At 39.7% G+C, this 27,284-nt stretch overlaps 1 protein-coding gene across 2 annotated transcripts in view; it reads left to right on the top strand.

Annotated features, from left to right (window-relative positions):
- The first annotated feature begins 2,298 nt into the window (after positions 1-2,298).
- SFMBT1 (Scm like with four mbt domains 1) overlaps positions 2,299-27,284 on the top strand; it is a 111,354-nt gene continuing 86,368 nt past the window's right edge. The window contains exon 1 of one of the 2 annotated variants that reach the window (XM_032210867.1): positions 2,299-2,407. The gene's annotated coding sequence lies outside the window, so the exon portion shown is untranslated. Of the gene's footprint in view, positions 2,408-2,866; positions 3,091-27,284 lie in introns of those variants that run through there. The other variant, XM_032210868.1, reaches the window with a different exon arrangement.

The following is a 27,284-nucleotide window of genomic DNA, read 5'->3' as shown; positions in this document are numbered from 1 at the left end:
TAGTACTTCTATTTAGAAAGCCTATGGTGGGACCACCCCCTAGTGGTCGGACTAGATATTTTATTTTCTCACTAAAGTTGCTCATCTCATCTTTCCCTCCCCTGCTGTAAGCAGAAAATGTCACTGTATACACCCTGCAGCCGACTTTGGGGTTTTATTTATGTCAAGGAAAAACCCCAATCGGAAGAACCAATAAACTGTCGCTCTTGTAAAACAGAAATGTATTGGTCCAAATTGCTATTAAAGCTAGATTACTATTTCAATACCAAAGAAGAGTAACCACCCCCATTAAAGTATCTTTGGTAAACAATCGAAGATGCTACATAAACAGCACATAAACGGGCAGTAAAACTGATCAGAGCATTTCTGCATTCAACCTAGAAACATATCGTCCACACAGCCATCAAACGAAGGAGATAGCCTGGCCTGTCGCCCCTCCCCTCTTCGCACAGTCCCTGAAAGAAAACTAGAAAAGTCCCCTTGCTGCATCTGCCACCAGCAGATGAATCGGCCCAGCATTTTCAATGGAAGCGGAGGAATTCCTGGCTGCTCGACCTGATCCCCGCCTGTCTGGAAAAGCGCAGCTGAACCGCATGGCGACAGTTTCCTTCGCCTGGATTTTATTTTTATTCGCCTCCATTCTCCGCGGGCATTTTTCCCGTCCGGAGATCTCGCAGTGTTTGGTCTCTATATTTTCTTGGCGCATCCCTTTCGCTGCCGTCCGAAATCGACCATCTCGAGTTCCGTATGACTTTTCCGCACGCTGACCGGTTATTTCCGTGTGCTGTCAACTGGTGTCTGCCACGCGCGGAATAGGCGGCGTGCAGCCTGCAGAATGAGTTCAAGGTTTAAAATAATCCCGATACCTTAAAAAGAGAGGCGGCAACGTGCAACGAAGCAAGTCCCCTTTCAAAAAGAATGGCGGGAGGGGGGGTAATTCGACAGGGAACGCCAGCTGCAGAGATCATGCCTACGCGAAAGTCCAGCCGTGTGGATGGGCGATGGCTGATTCGGGGGGGGGGGGATAAGGGAGAATGCAGAGAGAGAGGGAGAGGGAGTCCTCGAAATAAGATCCCATTCTCCACCCCTTTCTCCAAATTGGGGTTCTTACAAGGCTCCGGTTCGCTGGCAGCAAAATCGCTGTCCCTCTTTCGCCTCCTGTCGCCTTTAAGCTGCGTGAAACTCGCTCGCTTTTATTACTCTTCTCTGATTGCACAGGCGCGTGGTCATGAGGTTGTCTATGTTGCACAATCCTTTCCTTTTCCCCATCTCATTTTGTTTCATTTTAATTTCGGCGCGGGGGGGGGGGCGGCGGCGGCATTATTCATCTCGCTTTCCATTGCCTCCGCAGCCGCCCTGCCGCCTCCTTTGCCGCCATCCCCTTTCCAATGCGAGCACGCACTTGGGCCGCGCTTCCGTCCTACATCTTTCGGGGGGGCGGACGAGAAGGGGGGGCTGCAAATGGCTCCAGGAGCCGGAGCGGATTGCTTGCGAAAGTGGAAGCGAGATGAGAGGGGGAGTAGGGGGAGGCTGAGGCTGGCTGACATCGGCTTGAGCCAAGAAGGTGTCGGTGCTGGGCCAACAAAACTGGGGGTGGGGCACGGGGCGATGGTGGGGAAGAAGACGGGAAGGAAGTCGGAGTACTCCGAGCAACATTTAACTTGGCAATTGAGGGAGACGGCCAGACCGCGCACTGTACTACGTTTTCGGCCGAGTATGGGTCGATTTTAAAGCGGCTCCGTACCGGAGTCAGCCGGTTCCAGTAGAAATAAACAGGCTTAAGTTGTTGGTGGTTCTGCAAGCATGGATGGAGAGCCGAGCTGACCGAGCGTCTGCCTGCTTCTCCCCTCAAACCCTCCGGTTGCTTTCATTCCAGTACACCGAAAGGTGGAGGGAGGGGGAAGCTTTTTTTTTTTTTAAGCTCCTTTTCATTCTCCCCGTTCTTCATCCCTTCTCCGCTTCGAGCCCGGCCGGGGCCGCAACCTTCACAATTGCGCGCCGAATAACTTGAGGCAGGTGCGCGCCCCGCGGGAAATCCTCGGGGACAGGGTGGCGCTGCGACGGGCGGAGGCTCGCGTCGCCTCACGGCGCACAAAGTCAAGGAGAGGCTCAAGTTTTATTTTTTGGCTCCGGGCCCCGGGTGGGCGGGAAGGGTGTGGAGAGGAGCCCACAAACCGAGGGAGGCCCCCGTCCCTGGCCGGCGCCACGGTTCCGCGTGTCCGAGCGCGAGGGAGTGTGCAGCGAGCGCCCAAAAAGCCAGAAGCGAGGGGAGGGGATCGGGGAAGAGAGACGGCGGGCGCATGCGCTTGGGCCGACCGTGCCATATTGGAATGAGGCGGTGAGCGGAGCGCCGGCGAGCCTTGCCCGAGCCCCGGCAGCGGCGCAGGGCTGGAAAAACTCCCCCTAGGTAAGACGGGCGCGGGATGCCTGCCTTCGTTGGAAGGGCGGCGTCCGGTGTAGATGCTGGGTCCGTTTTGCCGCCTGCCCGACCGCCCGGAAGGTTTTTTTTTCGGCTCCTGAAGTTTGATGCGGGAGACGGCGAGGGAGGGCGGTAGCAGCGGCGGCGGCGGCAGAAGCAGGAGCCGCCGCCGCCGCCAGGCAAGCAGGCGGAGCGCAGCGCCAGGGGAGGGGGAGCGAGCGAGCGGCGAGCGCTTTCCTCCGATGCCCGGGTTGGAACCGCCGTCGCCGCCGCCACCACCGCCGCGCCGCTGCAGTAGGAGCGCCAACTCTGCGCGCGGGCGGCGCTGGTGCCGCTCTCCGCGCAAGTTCCCGCGGCCCGGGGGAGGTGCGCGTTGCGTCGGGGAAGGTCTGGGCCCGGAAGGGGGCGCCAGGTTGACTTTTTCCCCTCTCGCCTTTGCCGCCCCGATGCGGTCGCGAAAAGTTGCGAGGCGGTGGTCGCGGAAGCTCCCTCTCCCTCTGCCCCTTTGCCGACGGCGGGGTTGCTCCGAGCAAGAAGGGAATCTCTGCCTGGCCTCCCCCGGTTCCCTCGGAGTCTGAATGGGTCGCCGGCCGAGCACTTGGGCGACACTTCTCTCTCTCCCCCACACACACATTCAAGTAGTCTACGGGTCGGGAGAATCTCATTTCAAGGTAACTTCTCATGAACTTTTTTTTTGTGGCCATGTGTATTCTTGGAGGGCCGGTCGGTTGAGAAGTCGTCCTCGTCCAGTCCGTTCCCCCTCTTTTTTTTTAAAAAAAAAAAAACCTTAAATATGGCTTCATTTGAAGAGAAGAGGCCTCATGAACTATTTGGCTGTTTTTCTGTCTTCTCGCTACACCCCCCCCCCCATGGCGGCGTATGTGATCTTTAAACTCTCATTACGGGACTGTTGTCGGGACTGCTGCTTGCTCTAAAAAGCGCTACGTTTGTTCGGTGAGATGTTAATCCGGCTACAGTTTCACATGTCAACCTGGTGGTGCACACCTTATGCGTACTTTGGGGACTAAAATCTCAAGGATGGTCGGATCCGCAGCTGCTGCGCACGTTGTTTTCATTAAGTACAGTGCCACAAACTTACACTAAGCCCAGCCCCCGTTTCCATCTTACAAGTGCTGCTAATGTCTTCTCCTGCGGGATTCTGCTTTCAGTTGAAAAACAACTGCTCGATATGCTCTGCTGTTTTTCTTTCTATTTCCTGCCTCACCTCTTGTCACTCTTTCTTGTACTTGAAAATAAAGAGACGTTGCTGACTTGGATATAAATCTGCCCATGGAGCTCAGGATGCACCTGAATCCCAAGTCCTGAATTTGGGATATAAATTCTAGTTGGCTGTAGAGGGAACTAAAACTTTAGCACAACACATTTGATTCATATTGCAAAAATAATCTTACAATGGAAGGGGGAGTTATATAGTTATATAAGAAAAACAGGCACCCAGTAATCAGGCAATCTGTGATTCAAGAACGGAGTGGAAAGAACCCTCCTTTGCATATACAATTTCAGAAGCACTGAATATGGACATATTTCTATATCTCAAGTCAAAGTACAAACTACTGCAAAGGAAGTTGACATTTCTTAATGAATAGAAGGAAAAGACCAGGGGAGTTAAAAAAAACCACATTTGTTTTGCAGGAGTAAATGCTAGACAGTTTATCAGTCGTTAAAAAGCAATACCATTACTAGGCCTCTTAATCCATACAGTGAGACAGACTGATGTCTATTTATTGGACCTGGGTGGATTTTAGTAGAATGATTATATCTGCTTCTGAGAAATTTGTTGGCATTGTAGCAGTGTGAGCAATGATAATTCTGCCTCTACTTTATCCACTTGAAAAATAGATTAGAGAAATTTTCACTCATAAATGTGTGGTTCTTTAGTCTCTTTTTGCTGTTACTTGTTTCATAAGATTGGTTGCTGTCAGTAGTTTGGGACATTACCATAGCAAATATTTCAGTAATATACAATATACTGTGCAGGATTCTAACATTCAAGTACAGTAAAAAAAAATAGATATTTTTGACCATTAAACTGAAGTAAAGCTGTACATCATTTGGGTGAACTTATTCAAAGATTATATATGGGCAGGGGGTGATTGAATAATGGCAGTTTTCTAATTTCACTGACAACTTAATTTCATCTACTAGAAACTACTTTTTTGGCTCTGGATGTTGTTTCCAAATGAGAAATGATATTGATTGTGGGAGTAACTATTGGTATGTGTAATGTTTTTTTTAAAGGGAAAGAAATTATTTAATATTTCAAGCATCATGTGATTGTAGGCCACTGATGTAACTCAGAGTTGTAGCTTAGCAGTAAATAGCTAAAATAGCATATAATATGAAATTAGTTCCATATTACGTGTTGTAAACATAAATCAACTCCATTCACTCTGCAGTAATGGATGCCTTTATTTTGCTATATAATGAAGTAAATGATATACGTGTAGACCTTAAAAGGGATCCCAGTTTGGTATAATGGTTAAGAAACCAGGCTAGAAGCCAGGAGATGATGAGTTTTAGTCCTGCCTTAGGCCCAAAACCAGCTGGGTCATCTTGGGCCAGTCACTCTCTTTCACCCCCTGGGAAGAAGGCAATGATAAATCACTTCCCAAAATCTTGTCAAGAAAACTTCAGGGATTTATCCAGATAGATGTCAAGATTTATTTGAAGGTGTTTATTCATACACAAAGATCTTAAAATCTAAATCACTTAACTTCAAGGTTCAGGTATACGCATTAGAATAGACACCTGTAATCCTTAATTTGTTATATATGAAAAAAGTATTTTGAACATAAATGATTCTTAGATACTATGCTTAGATTAGGCTATAATAAATAAATATAACAAGAAAAGTTTAATATGGTTCTTAAAACCCTTGGATAGTGTTGAGTCTAATTGCAGTTTATATTTTCAAGACTTGACTGCGTAGGAGGCTGTAATCAGACTAGGATGACAGCAGGATTGTCTTAAATTATATGATTATGGTGAAATCCCATTCAAGTAAAATGCAACTCTGCTGGCATTGCTTCAGGCTTCGTTCTTGACATGCAAGTATTTATGCACGCTTTTGTGTCAATTCTCGCATAATAGGTGAGCTACTTAATTTAAATACTTTATTTGTAAATTCATAAAAACTTGAAAAACATTTTAAATTTGTATATACTATATATGTTGAATTGTTCATAAAATAAAATGTAGGGCTTCCTTTGCTTTTAGCGAAGGATTATGTTGTGCAATAAAGGCTGCTGTTTCTGCATGTTTGGATATAAATAAATCTGCACATCTAGACCTGAAGAATTGAGACAAAAGTGTCCTTAGGTAAATTTGTTTTATGTTAATTCACTACTATGCAATTTATTATTTTCATCAAATAACTTTCTTTTATAAGAAAAAAAAGATACTTATTATGCAGTTTGTGCCAGCATAGTCAATTGTACCAAAGGCCTGGAAACAAGACAAGATTTCCTTCTGCCAACACTACTTGAACATTTTCCCACTAAGTCCTTTCTTTCCTCATGCCCTTGCCATTATATTGTATGATTATTCCAGATGTGGATCCTGCTTCCTATTTTTGTACCTGTAATAGCTACTACTATTACTGTGAGGTCACCACAATAATAATAAAAAAAGACTTTTCGTATAGTAGAATCAGAGTTGGACATGTTGCAGTAAAACTGGTAAAGGATAGTCAGCCCAAGGATGAGCATTTAACCTGGCCAAATCTATATAGTAAACAATGCTAATAACATTTGTAGTGCTAAGATGCATGCTATCTCTTTATCATGAAAACTATGTGCAGTAGAAAGCAGACTATAGAAAAGATGGAGAAAATGCTTTCCCTGCACCAGAATATGAGAAAAAGAAGAAAATATGTTTGAATAACATAGTGCTCAAGATTAAGGCTCTAAAAATTTATGAGCATATTTGTTGACATTGCCCTACAACCCATTTTCCCACTCATTCAATATCTCATTTAATTCAAGGTTTTCAAGGTTTATAAACTTAACATAAAATGAAAGAAGACTTTACTAAATATTTGGAACGTAACTTTCTGACCTGCGGGAAAATTTATACCAAGTATAGCATGTGCAGATTTGAACACCTCTTATTCCAGTATAGATATATTTATAGTTATTAAATTAAGATAATAGGAAACGAAAGAAATAATACAGTTATTATATCAAAAGATGAGCACATGTTTCCACATCTATAAAATGGTTCAGTTTCTCAACAATACATCATTGTTGTGTTTTTCCAATCTTGGTCAATGTTTATATTTTACTTTGTATCTTTTGTAAATCAAGCCAAGTGGTGAGCTTGATAACCTTCTCAATATTTAGCAACAGAATTATGCTCAGTGAGATTCAGTGAGGTTTATGATGCATAGATGTGTAACTGAGATGGTAGCTTGTGTCAATTCTACATTTATTTTGGCGGTTTATTATTTTGCCCATACGCCATGCAGCATAACTCGGGACGATGTACAATTATTAATTAAAGTGTACTAAAATCAAAAGTTGGAGAATATAGAATTCATTCTACTTTTTTTTTCTTTGTATATTGGATGACTTTATTTTTTATATGCCAGAATTACTCCAGGAATAAGAGAGATTCTAAAAGTGACAATAGATCCTTGGGGAGGTGGAAACATATTATAGTAATGAGTTAAATGGGCAAGGGCACCTAATTTTTTAATTTCTTTTTAACTTAGTACATTTTTTCTATTTGTAATTCATTGCTATTGTATTATTGTATTATTTTTGTATGGAGGGTAATCTCTTAGCAAACAATTTCACAAATAGCTATATGAGAGAAATAGTAGGTGTTAAAAAGAAATATGTGCCAAAACTGTTGCCTGTGACATGTTGATATTCATATCACATTTTCATAACTTTTTAAAGTTTCATGTAGTAAACTTTAATAATTGTTCCTTGTTTCATAGATGCTGGGCTGTTGCCAAGAATTATGTATCACTTATTTGGCAAGTCTGGGCATAAAAACCAAATTTCTGATTATAAGCTTGAAATTAACCTTTTTAAAGCACAGGACTTTCCCTTTAAAGTGACAGATGCAGCTATCATTTTTATTTACAAATATTGTTTTGCTTATGTAGCTTAGTTGGTTTATTTTGTAGGATTGTGAAAAGGGAGATAAAAAAAAATCCAAGAACTATTTTTGCTGAAAGCTTTTGTGCGCTATGACCTTGTTAGGAATAGATTTAATAGCTCTCTATCTAGTTTGTATAAGAAACTGTTATCCTAGTTCTTGAATACAGTCAATCTCAATATAGTATTTATAAGAGTACAAAAAATGCATGTGTTTTTCTGTTGGAAGCAAAAGTATTAAAGATAGTATAGAAGTCTACAGGGTCTTTGAATTATGTTTGCTACAGCATGTTTTTATTCCCCGAGGTCTTGAAGGTAATTATACTGACTTAGAGTCCCCTCTCAATGTTTCTGGTTTTGCCCTAGTTCTTTTTCTTCCTTTGCTTGCCTTCAGAGGACTTTGTGCCTGTCTATGGAAGGGCAAGTCCAGAGAGCGTTAGTGAAAGCGGTTGTAGACAATAATTGCCCATGTTGATTTGTTGAATGGCATGTAGGTAACATTCAGCAAGAATCTCTAGCTTAAAGGCTTCCTTTGCTGACCTAAGAGAGAATTGAAGATTGCAATGTCCATAAATGCAGAACGTTGACATGAATGGAATCCATATTCACAGAACAGTTTGTTTAGACCAAGCCAGTGGTGAAATTCATTTTTTTTTACTACTGGTTCTGTGGCCGTGGCTTGGTGGGCGTGGCAGGGGAAGGATACCGCAAAATCCTTATTCCCTCCCAACTCCTGGAAGGATATTGCAAAATATCCATTCCCACCCCACTCAGGGGCCAGCCAGAGGTGGTATTTGTTGGTTCTCCAAACTACTCAAAATTTCCGCTGCCGGTTCTCCAGAACCTGTCTGAACCTGAATTTCACTCCTGGACCAAGGAAACTCTCAGAAACACCTTTCTGCTGCAGGATTCCCTTTTTGACAGAGATCAATAGCTACAATAGCATCCGAATAATGTAGTTCTGTTTTTTGATTTGCAATGTGGAAATAGGTTCATCTTTCTTTATAGATGATGAATTATGGGGAACTTTAATGTTGTCTTCTATGACATTAAAGTATTGGAATAATTAAGAATAATCTTTTGTGCTAATATTAAAAGAAAAGGAGGTGCTCAAGTATGCAGATGATAAACATATAATAATATGTGCAGTTGTTTCTGGATTTTATTTCTGGTTCTGACATGAGAATGACTGCGGCCCTTAGTTCTCATTAAAACAGTATGTTGAACAAGCCAGATATGTGATTTCGACAAGTCTTTTGCTTTCAATTTGTTCAATATTTTGTTTTTATTTTGTTGTTGGTATATATTATTTATATCCTTGTGTTATGAGTTGCCCAGAGTTTGGTTTAAGATAGGTGGCTACATAAATGTTTTAAATAAATACCAAAATGTAAAAGATTAAGGCTGCAATCTCATTAAAAGGGAAGGAATAGATTAAATAGGTTTAGTAGTAGGTTGCAAGTTTGTCATGATAAGTGCATTTAGTTGTATACAGGTTTAGTTAAAGTCAAAGATCATGTTCTACTTAGAAAAGTAATGATGTGTTTGACTTAACGAAGAAAAAAATCCCATTCAACTAAATAATAGGAGAGGTGGGCTCTATCATGAGGAACTAAGATACCTTTTGTTCTATTAACAAAACTATTTCGGATTATAAACCACAATAAGAGCAAATCATCCTTTGGGGAGATGTGCAGTTTTTTCCGTTTGAAAACCTGTACCTGCTTGCATTTTAGTGGATGTGTAGATCTGTTGTTACTATGCAGGTGTTTAACACAGAGGTCTTGGGTTTGCTTGCTAATGTAGGAATGAATAAAGATTCAGTCAGTATCTGGAGAAAAGAGTCCTTTACCTTAATTATTAATCATTTGTTCCTAAGTACAAGTGTAGTGTCAATTTATTACTTTGAAAAGGGTTATTAGATTTTTATATTTTGGGCCACTCTTATCAATGTCATGTTGGTTATTAATAATAATTTATTAAACTACTGCACTGCCTGATTCTGAAAGGAAAAATACTTGTTCCTGTTGACTTAATCTGCTTATATCTGTTCGCTGTTTTTAGTCTTTAGGATAGTCCATGATTTCCTTTATAGTGCTATATAAATCATTTTGCATTAGCAAAACCAATCATGAGGAATTTCTATTACAGTAAATAGCAAAAACGGGTGGTGCCAAAAATGGTGTGCCTAATAAAAATGCTTTGATATTCTCTTTTTGTTTAGGGGATGAAAGACTGAGGAGATGGATTCTTGAAGTTTTAATGAAATATTCTCCTGTGCTGGTGAGACTGTAACTAGAATATGAGACAAAGATACATAGATTCCTGTAGGATGTATTTTTCAGGAGCAGAAAAATGTGTACTGTAGCTTTTTCTAAACATTGGGCTTTAGTAGGTTCTCTGTATCATAAGATTGTGTGAACCGTGTTGCTGGACTTAGGGTCCAAGCTAAACATTTTGGTATTTGCTATTTCTTTTAAGATGCTTATCAATTGATAATTTTTTGTGATGCAAAAAGCAACATAAAGGTATGAAAAATGGTCCAGATCAGAAGTATGATATAGGGCTATAACAACTTTTGGCAAGAATTCAATATTTAGTGCAAAACAGTATAGTTAGACACTACAGCCGTGATCCACATTGTTCCTCTATCTTGTAGCTTGTTTTTTAATCAAGAAATGGTAATAACACTGTGACAGAAAAACACAAATGCTCCTGAAAATGCCTTTATGTTCTTTTCATATGTGCTCTGGACTCTTCATTTCATATTATTTATTAGGTATCTGTATTGAAATCTTTATTAAACTCTGTTGGTCTTTGTGCCGGCAGATTATCTTGGCAGCATAGAAAGGACATCAGGATGTAGAGCTTTCAAAAGATAATCAGCAACAAAGAGAAACTTCTCATATACCTAATAATTAAAGCTAGGTTCAGGCCTCTTCAAAATACCAAGCATATCTCTTGTTATAGCACAGTAGGACCAGTTATTTAAGTTCAAGTAATGGGTTTTAGGGGCTTTGCCTTGAAAAACTGTTATCTGTATTCCAGACTAAGCACTTATGGTAATTTCAGCGCATTGAACATTTCAATGAACTTGTTGAGAGACTTCAGTGGTAATATTTTAATGTGGAAGTGGAAGAAAATAATGTTTTTAGTATCTTGAGCTGGAGTAATGTTGTTGAATTAAGGAATGTAAGCTCTGTGGGTATATGCTTGCTTTGGGAATATGGTTTTATACAAATGACTTCAGAGGTCAGTAGCACTGTCCTTACAGATAACGAACAAAGCAGTGTTGAATTTAGAGTTTTTAATCATTATGGTGAAAAGAGATTATGAGCCTAAGATCAAAGTATTCCAATTTAACTGATTTCTGGAGATATTTAGAATAGAAATATTATATAATATTGATAGGAACTTTGTGAGAGTATCTTGGATGGAATTCTGTTTTTAGACACTTGGTTGGTAACTGAAAGAGTGACTCTTCAAATATTGATTATTTATTAAAGTAGCGTATATTATATACTATAGTTAATATATATCAAATACTTTCAGTAGATATGTACACATGTTGTTTTTACTACCCAATTGTGTACCATAAACAATAGAAGCTTAATATAATCTCTAAGTACATACAAAAATGAAAGATTATGAAAAGTGCTTACTACAGTTTACCTCACTCAGCGTCAGCTATTATTACAAGGCATTTTATAGATCTCAGTAGAAAAAATTAATAATAGTGTAGAACCATTTCCTTTAATGTTTTGAGGCATACTAAAATATTACCAAAAAGAAGTTAAGTTCTTTTAAAATTTCTATTCACTATATATTTTTCTGTATATTGTACTAATTTTATATAATTTTAAATAACGAGCTATTTGAACAGTATCAAGAAGACTACGCATGGCTCTGATATCCGTCATAGACCAGTATAATCTGTGCACCTAATCACTAAACATGGAGGTTAATCGTAATAATTTATACACTTTAATGACAAAATTTGTAGGCTCTTTTTAAAATTACACATTCTTGCATAGTTTTCTTACATATTCTTGGACTTTTAGTGTGGAGTGGGTGGTGAAGAAAAATAAGAACTATGTTTTTATTTAAAGATGTATAAAAATAGCATAGTTTTCATTTGTTATAAATCAGAATTTAGCAGCCATTGGAACATAGTCCACTGCTGACTGCATCTCAGCCCATGTGCCAGCCCATGTGCTAGGCCATAACTGATGGAAATGTGAAGATATCACTCCCATCCATACCCTTCCAATGATCTTCTCAGGATTCTTTGGAAAACTGTCTATTTATGAGCCAATCCTATATTTATTTCTATTATAGATCTAATCCAATTACGCCAGCAACTACAAAAAATATTTCTGAAAACAAAAATAGAGAGATGTTTGCAGTTTATATTGTTATGAAAAAGAAAAGACAAGCAAGGGGAAAAAAACAAAACCAAACCCCAACCCTTGGGCTCTCAACCCAACTGGTAATGTTGGTAGCCTTTCTTCATAAAATTAGCAACTAACTTTAAATAATTAACACAAAACAGAAATTAAAATAAGAGGAAGGGGAATAGTCTAGTCAATAGCATTATTTTCAAAGTTAGTCCTGTTTCTCCTTGCAGGTATTATCCCCAGACCTTGTTTTACTTGGTTGCATGTGTAAAAACTTGGGCGACTCAGGTAAGACCAACACCCCATCTAATATATAGAGGTGGACTGCTCCCATGTCTGGAGGCGGCATCTACAAAGTTAATCACTATTGATATACTTGTTTTCTGGGAATGTATCTAGTCCCCTTCCAAAATCAATTAAGTTTTGTCTTTACCATGTATTTTTTACACATTGCAATCATAACTCATAATAAGCACATTTTCTTTAGTTTAAACAGCCTGGCATCATACAGGACAAGATTCCTGATCATCTTGGCTTTTTTTGGTACCTTCTCCATTCCATTGTCATCCCTATTGAGATGTTGTGACCAGAACATAGTTGCACCATGCATTTATTTAGCAGCATCAACTGATCTATTATCTAATCCTTTTTAAAATTACAGATAGTTCTCAACTTACAACTATTCACTTAGTAACCATTCAAAGTTACAACAGTACTGAAAAAAGTGGCTTATGACCATTTTGCACTCTTATGACAATTGCAGCATCCCCATGGTCATGATCAAAATTTGGGTCCTTGATAACTGGCATGTATTCTTGACTGTTGCATTATCCTCAGGGTCATGTGATCATCATTTGTAACCTTCCCAGCTAGTTTCAACAAGCAAAGTCAATTGACGAATCTAGATTCACATTACCGGCAAATGAATCACTTAACTACTGTAATGATTCACTTAAGAACTATGACAAAAAAGTCATAAAACTGTCCTGCTGAATAATGAAAGTTTTTGGCTCAGTTGTGATTGTAAGTGGAAAACTACCTGCATCCTTGCATGGAATTTGTTTATTTGTAATTGCTGCATGCTTTGTGATTGATTTCATGGAATTATTTGCAGTAAATCAAGATCTCACAAGATAGTGTCAATTCTTCCAATAGTTAATTTCCTTCCTTACTATAGGTGAGACATGAATTCTTATCACCACTGTGCTTCATTTTATACTTGCTAACATTGTTTTTGCTATTTAGCGGCCCAGTCACCAGGTTTGGAGAGATTCTTTTGTGTTTTTACCACTTTGATTTTATTACCTCACTGGATTTTCCTGACTCGAAATCATTTATGAAGAAGTTGAATAGCCCTGAGGCCCAAACAGATTCTTGTGTGACCTTGCTTCTTTCATCCATTGTGAAAATTGCCCATTTATTGTTACTCTTTGTTTTCTGTTCAGCTAGGCCTCCAGCCCATCAGGGAACCATGCTTGCAATCCCATGATTTAAGAATGTTGGATGAAGAATTTGTCAGAAGCTTTTTGAAAGTCCAAGTACACATTCCATGTCAACAAGAGCTACTCCATCCAGATAGATGTTTGTTTCCCTCTCATCAAACAATTTAAGCAACTTAATGAGACAAATCTACCCCTATAGAAGTCGTAATGGCTTTTGCTTAGCAAGGAGTACTTCATCATTTCAGATCCATCATGGCAGCACCTGTTAGTGGGCATCCACTCACCTGCTGCCTGCCACATCCCTTACCTTGTTGTTTTTTATTATTTTTTTATTTTTAAACAAACAAGAAGAAACAAAAACATAAAACACATAACATCCTTCTTCCATTTCATATAGCGTGTTGTTTGGTTACAAGATTTTGTGCGTCCTTTCCATGGTCACCACTTGCAATTATATATTGAGTCACAAATTGTTCATTTGGTAAACATAGATACATTATTGCTATGTGTCAATTTTTCAACTATAATTATTATTCCTTAATTTTAAACAAGGTATTCTAAATATTGAATCCATACATGCAACAACATTTTGCATCAATAATTCAACTCCAATTATTATTCCTACATTTTAAACAGAATATTCTATATATTAAAATCATACATCCGTTACATTGTTCTAATTTGTTTAACAATGCTAAACCCTGATAATATTGCATGCATCATTCTATTATTCTTGAAATATAAAAAGTTCTCCCACTTTTTCCATTACCATGATTTTTTAACTAACCATTGATAAAACAAATCCCAAACCTTGTAAAATTGTTCATCTTCTTATTCTCTAATTTCAGATGTCAATTTACTCATTTCCGCACATTCCATAATTTTTTGAATAATTTCCTTCTGCGTTGGTATTTTCTAATTTTTCCAATTTTTGTTGGAAAATTCTAGCTGCTGTTAAAACATTTACAATCAAATATTTCAATATATTTCTGGTATAATTCCCAATTAAAAAATCTCTGGTTTTAAGTCTATATGTTTTTGTGTCATTTTCTCCAACCATGAATCTTAGTCTAATATCTGTTAGCTTCTGCGCAAGTCCACCACATATGGTAATATGAACCCGATATCTGATGACATTTCCAACACTTTTCTGATTTATTCTTGAACATTCTTGCTATTCTTGTTGGCGGTAGATGCCACCTGTAAAACATCTTATACAAATTTTCTTTATATTCTGTTGACATTATCATTTTATAATTTTGAGACCACAATTTCTGCCACATCTAATTCAATCCCATGCCCAAATTCCCCCCCCCCGCCAGCTATCATAGTTCCTTTAACTTGTTCTTCTTCTAATTTAACCTCTAGTAAGTGTCCATAAAGTTTTTAAATTACTTTTTCATTAGTACCCATCAAAATTTTATCTAACTCAGTCATTTTATTATAAAAACTTTCCTCTTTACGATCCTTGTCATATCTAGATTGTATTTCCACATATGAAAACCAGTTCATCTTTATATCTTCCTTTTTTAGTTTTTGCATAGATTTAAGTTCACCCTCTGCATTCAATATTTCACCATATCTAACCGTTTGTTCCTTTTTGTATATTATTGTGTATTGTGTATGAAAAGGCTTCAATAATTGATAGCCAGACTGGAATTTTTAAATAATATTGTCTTTTAATCTTCTCCCAATTTAGTAGCAAGGCCTCCCGTAGACATCCCTTGCCTTGTTGTATCACTGCCGCACACCAGCTGTCCCATTCATGTGAATGGGACTGTTGTTGAGTCAACAGTGGGTCAGAGGAGGAACTGCTGCGGGACAGAGATCACAGTTGCTCTTTAAAAATTATGATTTAAATTGAGTTTATTTCAATCAAGCCTTTTTATTACCGATTTAAACCATGATTTAACTTGTGCTTTATTATGGGGAAAGGGTGAATAGGGGATAGAGTTATGGAGCCAACATGCCATATAGATGGGCTATGTGGGATGGAAAAAAAACTGTACAGATATTTCATAACTACACCACTGAAAACTAGTTATTTAATGACTATGGAAACCTCAAAACAAGCATTTGGGAGATTTGGTTTGTTTATCAGTTTTATATTTTCTCATAATGGGACTGTAGGAACGAAGCATGCAGGCATATCATGCATAAGAAAACTAGGGGAACCTGTGTGAGTGCAAGCTGTTCGGGAAGAACAGGAATAAGCACAGAGGGATGCAACCCAACCATCAGAAGATGTGGAAGATTAGTTCCACAGAATCGTTATGGATAGTTTTAGTAGACTTAAAATCAAACTTAATAATGAAAGCCAAAAACTGCTAGGGATCTTAAGTTAACTAAGAATATCGGAGAAGCATGCAAACAAAGGAATGACATATAATGCGGAATGATAATCATCTGTGAATAAACTTCAGATTCCAGTAGTGAGAAAAACCAAATTGGAACTAGTCAGAAGAAAAATAGCACCACTCTAGCAGAAACTGATAGAAAGGAAGCTAAGAGAGAAGGTGAGCGGTTTTTTACTGTTATGATTTTTATTGTATCTTGTTGTTCTGTTTTTATGGTGTGAACTGGCCAGAGTTGATTAGAGTTGGACAGTGCTTAACTTGAGTAAAATAAATAATAAAAAATGTCCAACTCCTTCAAAGTATCTGGAAGCTGTTTAAAATAACAACATTGGAAGCCAAATAGAATGTATACCCTGCTGCAGAAAACAGGAAAAATTAACAAGGAAGCCCAAGAGGCTACAGGCAAAGCACTGGCCAAAAAGCATGAAGTTGGTCAGCAAAGCTGTTCAATTACTAGACTGAATACATAAAATTCAAGAAGCATGTAGATATGGTAGAGAAACTGAGCCATCACCATGGATGATACAAGACAAATTACTGGTACTAAATCAGTATTTTCAGGAAACAAGTCTGGCCAGTTGAAGCAAACAAATGTAACAAGAAAATAAACTCTAGAACAACTTTTTCAAACTGTATTCCATAAAACTCCTTACTTCCAAGAGAATTTGAGAGGTTTCCATGACAGTGTAAGGCAACAAACAAAATCAAACCTCTCTATTCAGAGTTGTGAAAGGCATCCATAGTAGTTTTTCTAACTTACACGCCTAGTTAGGTTATTTTCAGAAGACTCACCAAATAGGGAGTGTTTGTGTGTGTGATTATTCATAATTTTGCCTATTGATTAGGAATTCTGTGATTATTTTTTCTTAACAGACTCCATGGCCTGAAAAAAAAAAAGAAAAATGCTGAAAAATTAGGCTGGGGTGGCTTTTGAACTTTGGGCAAAAATTGTCCTTAAAGTCTCACACTCGTAACCCGTAATACTGGAAAGTGGCCAAAGCAATTGCAATTTATAAAAAGTGATCCAGAGGGGATCCTGGAAATTACAGGATGATTAGCTTGACATACTCTCTGGGGACACTAGCAGAAAATGTAATCAAAGATAAAATTTGAAAGAAAATGCTCTTTAAATGTAAGGATTCATTCTTGCTGGTAGTTAGAATCTTTAATATTATTATTTGCAAACAAAATGAAGGTTTCCTATTTAGCTTGCAGAGCTTAGATTCATTGGATGAGTTTACCAAAAATGTAAATATTGCAGAATATAAAGTCTCATGCTACATAACTAAGCTCCATTTCATGCTGAATAAACTAAATTATTAATGTCTCTTAAATAGAAAACTATCTGTAGGTAGACTTTTACTCTAAAAGTATTTTATTAAAATAAATTTGATAAAAATAAAAAAAATCCAATTTAAATAAAAAAAACCATTTTTATTTTATTTTTTTAAAAATCATTGATTTTTATCCACCCTGGTAGTAGGTCAGGGTGCTAGACTGTAGAATCTATGTAATGTAGCAGATAAAGTAAGAAACACACAACTTAATGCAGTGTCTGGAAAATTAACTACCGTATATACTCGAGTATAGGCCGACCTGAATATAAGCCGAGGCACCTAATTTTACCACAAAAAACTGGAAAAGTTATTGACTCGAGTATAAGCCTAGGGTGGGAAATGCAGCAGCTACTGGTAAATTTCAAAAATAAAAATAGATACCAATAATGTTTTTGAATATTTATTTCAAAGAAAAACAGTAAACTAGCAGTGTATTCAATGAAATACTTCACTCACCTCATGATGCTGATGTCCCGCTGTGATGATGATGTCCCGTGCAGGCGCGGGAGCGATGTCCCGCCTCCTATGACACACGGCACAGTGATTCCTATCATTGGATCACTGTACCAGAGGAGGTGGGACATCGCTATGTGGCTGCTTGCCATAACAAGGAGGAGGTGGGACATCGTTGCAGAGCGGCAGGAGGGGGAGGAAGTGGAATCGTAAGACAGCCCTGCATTACATTAGAACGTGAGGAGGGGGGATGGTGCGGTGCGCGCTGCGCGGCAAACTGACACAGAGGGAGGGGAAACTCACAGGGGCACTGGGCCATTCACGAGTGTCACCCAGCGGCATGGCCCCGCCCCTTTTTCTCCTCCATTTCGGGCAAATTTTTCACTGACTCGAGTATAAGCCGAGGCGGCTTTTTTCAGCCCAAAAAGTGGGCTGAAAAACTAGGCTTATACTTGAGTATATACAGTAAAAATTAACTTGTTTGAAAATTAAGTTTTCAAACAAAAGTTACAAAGTGGAAAGTAAATGAGAACAAAGAATCAAAAGATGCATTCTGAAAGAAAAATCATTGAAGATATTTAATATAAAAAAAGATTGCTAGTCACACAAGGACTGTTGAATGCTTGCTTGATAGATACTGCCATGAATTTCATGAACTCTAAAGAGGGTAAGCCTTGCTTCCCAACCAGAGTGCCCAATTTAAAATTTTTCCTAACTTTTACCTATATGTTGATGGACTGGGTTATAATAATGGCAAAATATTTCAGAAATTCTCTTTAGTTGAAATTTCTGAAGAAGGCATACACCCTTTCTTAATTCAGGCAATGGAGAAATATGAAATAATGCTAGTATGACTTTTGTTCTGCCACTTTTTCTTCAAGAAAAAACTTTTAAAATCAAGATGTTTGACCTGAATAAATCTTCAAATTTGACACTAGTCCATGTGAACAAGTATAAAGGATACTTTAAGTTCTTTATCAGACAAATTGTGGTTGGAATATAAATTGTGTTTATCCTGAAGAAAATAATTGAACTGTAGTTGCCATAAGGCTGCATTCCTCTGTATATTTAATCTGGTTTAATTCCAGACTGAAAATGAATGTTCTATATACCAAGAGTGGTTTCTTGGCAGATGAATTGCAATCCTAGATTTTCTACTTGGAGACTCATTAAACCCCAACATTATAAATAGGTAATTGTCATATTATTAGAGCTGGTATATGGAAGGTCTTAATATTATTTTTAAAGTTCATGTTAAAAACAGAGAATATCATGCATTCACAGTTTCATTATCCTAAATCCGGTGTCTTACTCACAAAGCCTTGAGTAACCAAAGCTATAATAAGTGGTAAAAGTTAGTAACTGTTGTCCCAGCTGGGAATAATGGTAATGTGTTGTGGTTATGACTTGAAATGTAAGAGAAGGAGATGGTAAGAGTCATAAGTAAATCAATAAAATTAAAAAGAAAAATGGGTGAAATTAAAAAAAATTGTGAAATTAAGAGAAAGAGGAATTATGCAATGTAGGTAATCCTCTGTTAACGACCATTGTTTAGCAACTCTTTGAAGTTATGAATAAGGAGACTAATGGCTTGTTTTCAAAATTGTAGTCCCAGTGTTCCTGTGGTCACCTGTTCACAATTTGGGGCACTTGGTAACTGGCTATCAATTATAATGGTCACAATGCCTCACAATCACATGATCACCAGAAACCTTCATTGCTGGCTTCCAGCAACCAAAGTTAATGGGGAAGCTGGCAGGAGACCACAAATGGCATTGTAACCATGTCATGAATCAGCACAGTTATATAATGTTGCTCTTTATAACTATTTAGCTTAGTGACAAGATGTTCTGGTCCAAATTATTGCCATTAATCGAGGACTACCTGTACCTGGCTATCAATTATAATGATAACAATGCCTCACAATCACATGATCACCAGAAACCTTCATTGCTGGCTTCCAGCAACCAAAGTTAATGGGAAAGCTAGCAGGAGACCACAAATGGCATTGTAACCATGTCATGAATCAGCACAGTTATATAATGTTGCTCTTTATAACTATTTAGCTTAGTGACAAGAAGTTCTGGTCCAAATTATTGCCATTAATCGAGGACTACCTGTACTTCGGAAGTGGCCTGATCTTGTGGAGTTGAGTTTAATTATAGATATAGTTGCTGTGTATTGAAAGATCTAAAATGCATCTCAGAAGACATGGATTGATGTCCCTAGACTGTAGAAATTCATATGTTAATGATACTTGCATTTGTATACCAATATGTGGCAATAAAAGTATCAGAGATAGGATGTGGGAAAAATTATGCAGTAGATGTGATGTGGTTTAAAAATTACTCAGGTGACACAAATGTATGGATGGGATGAATGACTGCAAAAAAAGTGTTTGGGTTGTTTGGAAATCCGAAAATAAATGGACATGGTGACAGAAAAAGAACTGTTTGTTTTGAATAAGTTAAATCATGTTTATAATTAATCATAATTTTATTCATACATAAAGGAATGAGTCATGAATAATTTGATTTTTTATGATGAAAGGTTAAGAGTGCTTTAAACAGTGAAAAGAATTGTATTACAGAGTGACACAAAAATGTATGGAGTAACAGTAATGGAAGGATGAAAAAAGATGCTTGGAATGAAATGAAAGGCTGTGGATAAGAAACAATGTGTAAAAGAGGATGATTGCTGCAAGAATGAAGATGAGAAAAAGCTCTTCTATAATGTGCATAAAGAAATTGGGAGGTAAAAAACACAGTCAAAATAGCAAGGAATAGTCAAAATTAAGAGACAGAGAAAATGGGGAATAATTTGATAGAAATGAAACACTGCTTTGAGGGACAATGGAGAAGACTACATAATAATCCTCTAGCAGATTGAGTGAAATTAAGAATAAAAGCAGTAAAATGATTCAGGGGAATTCAAATTTTGTTAGGAAGGATTAATTGAATAATATGAATGATAATGATATATCAGAGAGTGACATTGAAATGAATTTATCAATATTAGTATCCTGAAAAGGAAATTATAGATGCTTTTGAAATTGTTGAAGAAGTATAAGATTGCAGGTGTGGATGGTGTCACTCCAATGTTAAAATATAGATGTGGTTTGCTTTTGGAGAGACTGCAACTTGCCTATGTAGTTTTTATTTTATTTATTTACTAAATTTATATGATGTCAGTTTTTATTTTACTTATTTATTTACAAAATTTGTGTGCCACTCATCTCTCTGTTAAGCAAGTAGTGCCTGAGAATTATAAGAAAGTTTGGTTATTCTACAAAAGGAGTGAAACATTATAGGATATTAGTCTTAAATTTAATATCTGGAATTAGCTTTAATTGTGCCTGGCAATGTGCTTGGGAGAATTCTGATTTGAAATGAATGAAAAGTGAGAATGAGCAAAATTTGAGACCTGCAGTTTATGCTGGACAGGAGGTGTGCAGGACGTATTTTTGCACTCAAGCCATGCAAACAGATGAATCTGAGTTTATTATATGTTTGTTTTAGGGTAAGAAATAGGGTTAATGCAGGGAATGCTTCGCACAAAAATAATTGAGAAAGTTGGTTGAGAAGGGAAGGACATGATTGAAGCAAAGAATATGTGAGAATAAAGTTAAATGCTTTAAAAATTATTGAACATTGAGCGGGGATGAAACAAGAATGAATTGTGTCCTCTTTTATTTGTTAGCATTTAAATAGTCAAGTGAAAAAGTACATACAACATTTTTTAAATGTGCACATATCAATATTTCATCTTTACTCAAACAATAAATAAATATTCAATCCCCCCTGAAAAATCAACTTCAATTATTGAACAAGAAAAATTAACGGATAGCTATTTCCTTCTGTGAAAAAAAACACACTATATACTCTTTAGTATCTAGCATTGAACTATTTGACAGAAACAACCGAGAGCAGGTCTTTCTTGTAACTATTTATCGGTCTTTCACATCCACTTGTGTGTTGGGAGGGGGGGAGTTTTTTCTTACTCCTCCATGCAGATTTTTTTCAGCTGTGCAATGTTTGAGGCAGGCAAAACCTGTTTCAAATTGCACCACAGCATCTCAAATCTACAGGGCGGGGCATAACCTTTTCTTAGGGGGTCACAGCAACACTTGTAATAACAACACAAATAATTCATACACCATTCCAAAACCCATCAAAAACTGAGTTTATTGACATGATTTAATAGTCAGTATGACCACCATTAGCCCTTCGAACAGCATTCAAACGAGGTGGATAAGAACACAACAAATCTTCAAACAGTTCCGTTCGATTTCCAGATTTTTCAACACAGTTTCCAAATTCATTCTCAAAGTTTCAACCGAATATCGATTTTGACCTTGCTCCTGAATCATCAGAGCTTCCACTTCATCCTTAATTATGGCCCCAATGTTCTCTGCCAGATTGAGATCTGGCGAATTTCCCGGCCAGACGTCATTGCCCCAAAATTCGACATTGTTTTCCTTTAACAATTGCTGAGTCGCATTTGCACGCATGCAAGGAGCTTTGTCATGAAGAAAGACAGCCTCACCAACCACCAAGACATTGTCTGGATCACTGAGAAATGGAATGACATTCTCCAATAAAATTTTCTCACGGAAATAACTGCCATCCCAGGATTCCCCTTTATCCTTCAAAACCCAATGCAGTTTCTTGGCTGTGAAAATGATGAAAATCCCGATGCAAGTCGGATTGCGAACGATTTGTCGATATCGTTCATGTTTGGCGATGTCATCGACGTCTTTAGCCCAAATTCGATCGTTCTGGAAATTCGGTTTTCGAATGGCATAAACGAAGAATTCGTCAGATGGCGCCAAATGAAGAAAATCTTCCTTGGTCCATTCAGACAACCAATCGCACAACCAAAGCCGATCTTGAACATGTGTTTGAGTTTTCAATGGTTTGCAAATGACGTGGAATGGCTTCAAACCTTCTCGTTCTCGATATCGGCCGATTGTCCTTTGATCAACTCGTTTTCCACGAATTTGAAGGATTTCTTGGGCCACTTTTCGGTTTCCTTTTCGTTGTTTGCGACTGCCAGTTGCAATGATGGCTTTGCTTTCTTGGGACAGTTGCAGAGGACGCCCTTCTCCAAATTTTGTGAAACATTCTTGGGCTGTTTTGTTCCAATTATCAGTAACCCAATCCGGATGACGTTTCAATTTGTTTGCAATCCATTTTCGATTGATAAACGTCGCTCCAGCATCGCGAGCCTCTCGAAAGGCAATGCATTTTATTCTGTCAATGATCCTTTGTTCTTCCGAATCGAATTTTCCAGCCATTCTTAAAGCAAATTTAACATTTAATAGCTCATTCAATTCAGTTTTTTATGGGCTTTAAAATGAGGTGTCGCGGAAGTTGTAAACTGCTGTCGATCTTGCTGTGACCCCCTAGGAAAAGGTTATGCCCCGCCCTGTATATACAACTAAAACTCAGTATCTGTCTGATACTTTGAAACCTTTAATTGGGCGATATGCTGCATCATAGGGCAAAATTTTATCAAAAAAAGGTACTTCAAATAAATTTTCAGAATATCAGGACCCTTACTTGAGGAAATGAAAATTTGGGTTTGTTTTCTTTTTTTCTTTTTTGCTACTTCTGTGCTACTGTTCAGCACTGCTGTGGGTCTGCCCCTATCCTGTGATCCTCATTTTCAGCATTTTCTGCCAGATTTTCACAAGTCTTTGGGGAACCAGAAAGAAACTGATATAACTGCTGATGCTTCTAGGCTCCTTCCCACTAACAAAGTTTTTACTTATGGAAACTTATAGATAAAAAGTCAACAGAGAAAATTGCTGAATTCCTTTGCCAGTTGCTCACTTTCTCAATCTCTAACAGCCACTTACCTGCCTGTTGGGGCAGGAAGGCAGAGCAGAGGAAAGAAGAGAGAAAGATTTATGTCAGCTTCCCAGAGTGAAACTCAGTGAGGAAGATGACAGGAAGTCAGAAGTTACTCCCACTCCCACTGCTGTTTTTGCCTGCTTCTTGGTCATTCTGTGTAGGTAACACTGAAATGATGCAATGATTTGTGGGTTGTCTAATAGGATTTAGATCCTTGCTTTGACATAGTCATTCCAGAACACATCCCACGTAGATCGAATGTATGCATCTTCTTTGTAATGGTAGACTCATACACTTCAACATCAATAGTAACAAGACTACCTGTAGGTAACATGGTGACATTCTTAGAGACTTATTTCAGCATCTTCCATTCTACTCTCAGGCTGAATTTGCTGGCCTGGCCTGGCCTGGCCTGGCCTGGCCTGGCCTGACCTGACCTGGGTGAAATGGCAGTTGTTTGAAATCATCTAGATGATCTTCTGGACAGTGGAATGATTGATTTCCAGTTGTAACACAATCTTATTAAATCCCTTTCCAGAATCATAGGCATCTGCAACCTTTCTGAAGGCATCAAAGAGATATCCCAGGAATAGAGATAGCAGAAATTTTCATGTGGTTTTGGCGGGAGGGGCTACAACTAGGTTTGTTATAGCCTGATTGGTCCAGAGATTTTTCTTAAGTATTCTTTCCCTTTCAGCCCCCAGTTTCCCTCAGTCTTTGGTCCAAGCACTAACTGTGGCTCCAGTGAGGTACAATTAAAGTATTGATTCAATTAATTGGCTATCCTAAATTTGATTAAAACAGACTGTGGCCAAAGAGACTGTTACAGTCTCATGGAGAAAGGAGGGGCTTGCCTCCTACCCTATGGCCAGTCAGTAAACTGCTGGCTCCTTTAGAGCTCAGCAGCGGCAGTGTTCTCAAGTTATAATCTCTGCGGCTCAAGCGCGGCCTCTAGCGACTTAAGATTTACTGCTCGGCTGATCTGCTTTCAGCGCCACCGGCGGAGCTTCACTGCGGCTTCAAAGAGCTGCCGCGGCCTGATTTACTATCGGAGGCCGCGCCTGTTTAAATTAGCTGAACAGCGTGACCCGAGGAGGCTGGAGGACTGCGAATCCGGGCGCAGGAGTCTCAAGGACTCGGCTCGTTGTGAGGCTAATCCCTCAGAGCCAATTTTCAGAGCCCTACGATCGCCCGTTTCATCATCCACAAGACGCGGCTGCCATTTTTGGTGTGACTTCATGGGCGGCGGCCTCTTGCCACAATACCAGCAGCGGCCTGCTTCGGGGCTGTGGATCGGGGCCCACAGGCGTCAGGATTCACTCAGTGTCTGCAGCGCGGCCAGGGATTGAGGCTGGCAGACAATCGCAGTCCATCCGATAGACATGTGAGTGAGGCATGGCCTCCACAATTCCAGAACCACAGGCTCAAGGAGATCTAGCGGAGGAGGGCCAGGGCAGACTTAGGCCCAGGGCAGCGGCCTATAGCCGATCAGTGCCCTTCCAGAGCAGCCGCTAGAGATGAATCCAGAAGACAAAAAGCCCTGGAAAAACAGGTGGCTAGGGCAGAAAAGCTGATGCAGGCAACTAGGCCTGAATCCCCCAGCAGATCTAGATCTCTGATTGGACCCCATTCTCAAACCTCTGAATTGCTCCATAGGGGCTTCAGTCCTTCCTCTCCCTCTATTTCCCCTGCAAGGTCCTGCAGGAGGGTGGCTTCTCCTTCTCCCCCATCTCACCTAGAACCCATAGGGAAAGGGTGGAGGACCCAGGAGAAGGGGGATCCCGGGACTACCTACTAGCAGCCCCCTCCGAGGCCTCCATCACGGGGCCCTTCCGAGGAGGATTTAGAGAATTTAGACCTGTTGCCTGATAGCATCAGGAGACTCATCTCTGTAGCTATATCTAGGGGTATTTCCTTGGGCCTAGCCCAGAGGGACAGTTCTTCCCAAGCGGTGCACAGACCACCGGCAGTTTCCAGGTGGAGGTCCCCCTCTTCTTCCAGAGGACACAATAATCTTAGGCCTCCTTTCCCTTCAGTGGTCAGTGAGGATTCCATTTTGCAGGAGGTCATACACCCAGACTTGGGGTTTTCAGAGGATGAGGATTCTGCTCATCCTCATTCCCAGGGCTTTTTCCTCCTCTGCTTTCAAGCCTATGTTGCACAAGGCCAAGAAGACGACTCAGATTGGCACGGGGGCTCCGCCAGTCTTCCAACACAGGGATCCCAACTTGGCCATGTTTATAAATCCCAACACGGATAAAGAGGAGGTCCCAGCCCCTCCCCTTTTCCTGGAAGTGGTACAGAATCAGTGGGCGAGGCCTTCTTCGTTGCCCAATCCCGGAAGCAATGATAAGCATTATTACAATATGGAGCAGGCCTTTTCCCAGGCGCTGCAACTTCCCCTGGTTTCCTTAAGGGTGTGGCAAACCTGTGCTCTCCCCTGGTACACAGGCTCCCCACGTGGGATCTCTCCCTGGTTCTTAGAGCCCTTACAGGTGCCCCCTTTGAGCCTTTGAGGACCGTGCACCTTAGGTTCCTGAGGTGATTTTCCTTGTCGCCGTCACTTCGGCTAGATGCATTTCCAAGTTGGGCGCTTTGTCGTCCAAGGAGGATTTGTGCCAATTCCACCAAGACAGGGTTGTCCTGAGACTAGATTCGACCTTCCTGCCAAACGTCAACTCCCTATTCCATAGGATGCAGGAGGTCATCCTTCCCAACTTTTGCCCCTTTCCTTCCCATGAGAGGGAGGTCCCCTGGCACCACCTAGATGTCCGCCGCGCCCTACACATTTATTTCAGGCGTACATCTCCTATCAGGCGGTCAGAGGCCCTGTTCCTGTCCTTCCAACCTAGGTCACTAGGGGCTAGGGTGTCTTCTGCCACCATAGGCAGGTGGATGCGGCAGGCCATCATGGAGACCTATCAGGCGGTTCACCAGGTTCTGCCACAGGGCATCACCGCCCACTCCACAAGGAGCGTGGCTACCACAGCCGCCTGGGCTACCAGGGCTCTGCTGGAGGATATTTGTAGAGGGCCACCTGGGCCTCTCCATCTTTATTCGGCACTATCGCCTTATTCGTTTCGCTTCAGCGGATGCGGCCTTCGGCCGTTGGGTACTCCCAACAGGTGGCGACCTCCCCTCCACCGGAGTCAATGACCTGCTCTAGGACTTAGCTTGGGTATGTCCCTGTTGTAGCCCCTCCCGCCGAAACCACACAAAAAAGAGTGTTGGTCCTTACCTGAACGTTTCTTTTCTGTGGTAGAGGTGGGAGGGACTACTTTCCCACCCTTGGTTTGATCAGATGGGGTTGGGGTGCTCTGTATTTTTTTCTCGATATATGTGGTGTTATTTCCTTACATAATGCTGTCAGCTTCGCCATTCGATCTTGTGAAACTGGGAGCCGGGAAGGAAAGGAGGATACTTAAGAAAAATCCCTCATTCTCTGGACCAATCAGGCTGTAACAAACCCTGTTGTAGTCCCTCCCGCCTCTACCAGAGAGAAGAAACGTTCAGGTAAGGGCCAACGTTCTATCTGAAAATGAATGGATCAGAAAACAAGGTATTTGTGTTTGGCAGAAAAAATGGCGTTAGTGATTTCAAGTTATGCATAAATAATGAAAAATTAGCTTGGGTGAATGAATGCTAGAGATGGGAAAAGAAATGGTGAAATTTTAAAACATGCCAGTGTTGATAGAAGGTTAGTAGATAGCATGTGATTTGTTGCAAGGAATGAATGTTTGTCAAAAATAGTTATGTATGAGAGATGTTGGTTTTGCTGGTGTTATTTATTTCCTTTCTGTCTTTTATATACTGCTATAATCTGGATAGTGGTGGTTTATGGAGTATAAATATTAATATGAAAATGAGATTCAAGTATGATAGAAGAAAAAGACATTTG

The sequence above is a fragment of the Thamnophis elegans genome, chromosome 2, assembly GCF_009769535.1.
Source record: "Thamnophis elegans isolate rThaEle1 chromosome 2, rThaEle1.pri, whole genome shotgun sequence".
Lineage (NCBI taxonomy): Eukaryota > Metazoa > Chordata > Lepidosauria > Squamata > Colubridae > Thamnophis > Thamnophis elegans.
The sequence above is the reverse complement of the archived record's forward strand: the minus strand, read 5'-3'. Positions and strand labels throughout refer to the sequence as shown.